The following is a 2300-nucleotide window of genomic DNA, read 5'->3' as shown; positions in this document are numbered from 1 at the left end:
TCCCACCCTCTCCCTATGAGGTTCTGCATCTCACCACTGTCCCGAAGTGTCTGGGCCAAGTCTTCCACCAGGGCCAGGGCCACTGCCTCCTCAGTGCTTTTGGGCCAACCCCCTTGCAGCCAAGCTTTTGGGCCAACGCCCTTGCCGTTTCCTTTGGCGGCAAGGCCAGCACCTGCTCCTTGGTGCGAACCTCTTGCCTCAGCCAGTGCCAACAGAGCTCTTGGAAGCAACAGAGTGCATCCTGTAGTCCTCCAGCCAGTTCCTCCTGGGGGTTGCCCTTGCCAGCACTCTGGGGAAAGGGCTCAGACTGAGGGCTATCCTCCTGCAGTACAGCTTCCTGCACCCAGGAGTGATCTTCCAGGATCACGATGGTGACCTCCTCCTCCTCCTCCTCCTCCTGTCTTTCTCTTGAGGTACCTGGACCAATGGGCTAGGTGGAGTGGTCACTCTGGGTGTCTCTGCAGCCATCATCCACAGTCCTGGGGCAACCACTTACGTGTCAAGCCTTGAACCTCTGTCTTCTCCAGCCAGGGTCTGGGGTAAAGCACCTCCCTCCTCAAATCTCAACAAGTAGTCCCACTGAGAAGCAAAAAAGAGCACCATAATCACTAAGTAGACTGTCCTAAAACAATCTAACTCACAAGAGCCCAGGTCAGACCACCAAGTGGTCCTTACATGTGCAACCTACAGACACTTCCTGTTCCTCTTAAAGGAAAAATGACTTATTCCTGAAAACACCTCTTTCTGTGGCAAGAGAAGTTAGGAAGTATCACAAGCACAAAAAAATACAGCATTGTTCCTTTCAAAGCACCAAAGATGATTCATCATTAGCCATCAGGGAAATGCAAATCAAAACTACAGTTGGGTACTAATTTACACCCATTAGGATGACTACAGGTAGAAAAGATAACATTGTTGACAAGCATGTGGAAAAGCTGAAACCCTCATACACGTATATACACTGTTTATACATTGCTAGTGGTAATGTAAAATGGTGCAGTTACTATAGAAAACAGTCTGGTTGTTCCTGAAAATATTAAACAGTTATCACATGACCCAGCAATTCCACGCCTGAGCAAAATGATAACGTGCCCATACAAAAACTGATACATGAATAGCAGCATTATTCATAATAGCCAAAAGTGGAAATAAATGTCCTTCAACTGGTAAATGAATGAAATGTGGTATATCCATACAGTGGAATAGTATTTGGCAGTGAAAAGGAGTTATGTGATGATACGTGCTACGGCATGGATGAACCTAGAAAACATTACACTGAGTGATAGAAGCCAGACACAAAAAGCCACATATGCTAGGACTGTCTTTGTATGAGATCCCTAGAACAGGCAAATCAATGGAGATAGGAAATAAGCTAGGGTGGGTTAGAGGGAAGTGGGCAGTGACTGCCAAGGGTGTGGGGTTTTTTTGGGGAATGAAGAAAAATGTTCTGGTTGATTGTGGTGATGGTTGCACAACTCTGTGACTATACTAACAGCCACTGACTTGTATACTTCAAACAAGTCGACTGTATGGTATGTGAACTATATCTCAATAGAAACTGTTACTTATAAGAAAAGGGTCCATCAGGACTTGCAACCCTGTAGCACAGGACCAAATGAGAGGCGAGGCAAGCAAGCAGGAACATCTGGTCCATCCTGCCACACACCAAAGGCAACGTGAATGCAGAAGGAAGAAAGCTACACCTCATACATGGGACCATCAACAGGACAGGCCAAACACCTAGACTCCGTTACTACCTCAATTAATGCAAAGCAACTTCCAGTCAAATTCAAAGGTGTCACAATTAACAGCTCCTGACTCCCTGTTTTCCAGAGTCTTCTCCCATCTCCTAATGTCCTCAGCCTTATTTACTCCCACATGATTTTTTACTGTACCTATTCACAAGGTATAATAAAAGGCTGATAAAAGAGAAACATTGGCCAGGCGCAGTGCCTCATGCCTATAATCCCAGCACTTTGGGAGACCAAGGAGGTTCGATCACCTGAGTTTGGGAGTTGAGGTCGGGAGTTCGAGACCAGCCTGACCAACATGGAGAAATTCCATCTCTACTAAAAATACAAAATTAGCCAGGCATGGAGGTGCATGCCTGTAATCCCAGCTACTCAGAAGGCTGAGGCAGGAGAATCCCTTGAACCCGGGAAGATCATGCCATTGCACTCTAGCCTGGGCAAGAAGAGTGAAACTTCATCTCAAAGAGATAAAAAAAAAAAAGAGAGAAACATTGATTAGGCTGATAAAAGAGAAACACTGATCAGCTGCAGTCTCATAGCTAGTTGAGA

At 46.0% G+C, this 2300-nt stretch overlaps 1 pseudogene; it reads right to left on the bottom strand.

Moving 5' to 3' along the window:
* Positions 1-6: 6 nt before the first annotated feature.
* Positions 7-471, bottom strand: LOC116547951 (annotated as a pseudogene).
* Positions 472-2300: the final 1829 nt, after the last annotated feature.

Source organism: Sapajus apella, unplaced genomic scaffold (assembly GCF_009761245.1).
Source record: "Sapajus apella isolate SASKATOON/1434 unplaced genomic scaffold, GSC_monkey_1.0 scaffold5724, whole genome shotgun sequence".
NCBI lineage: Eukaryota > Metazoa > Chordata > Mammalia > Primates > Cebidae > Sapajus > Sapajus apella.
The sequence above is the reverse complement of the archived record's forward strand: the minus strand, read 5'-3'. Positions and strand labels throughout refer to the sequence as shown.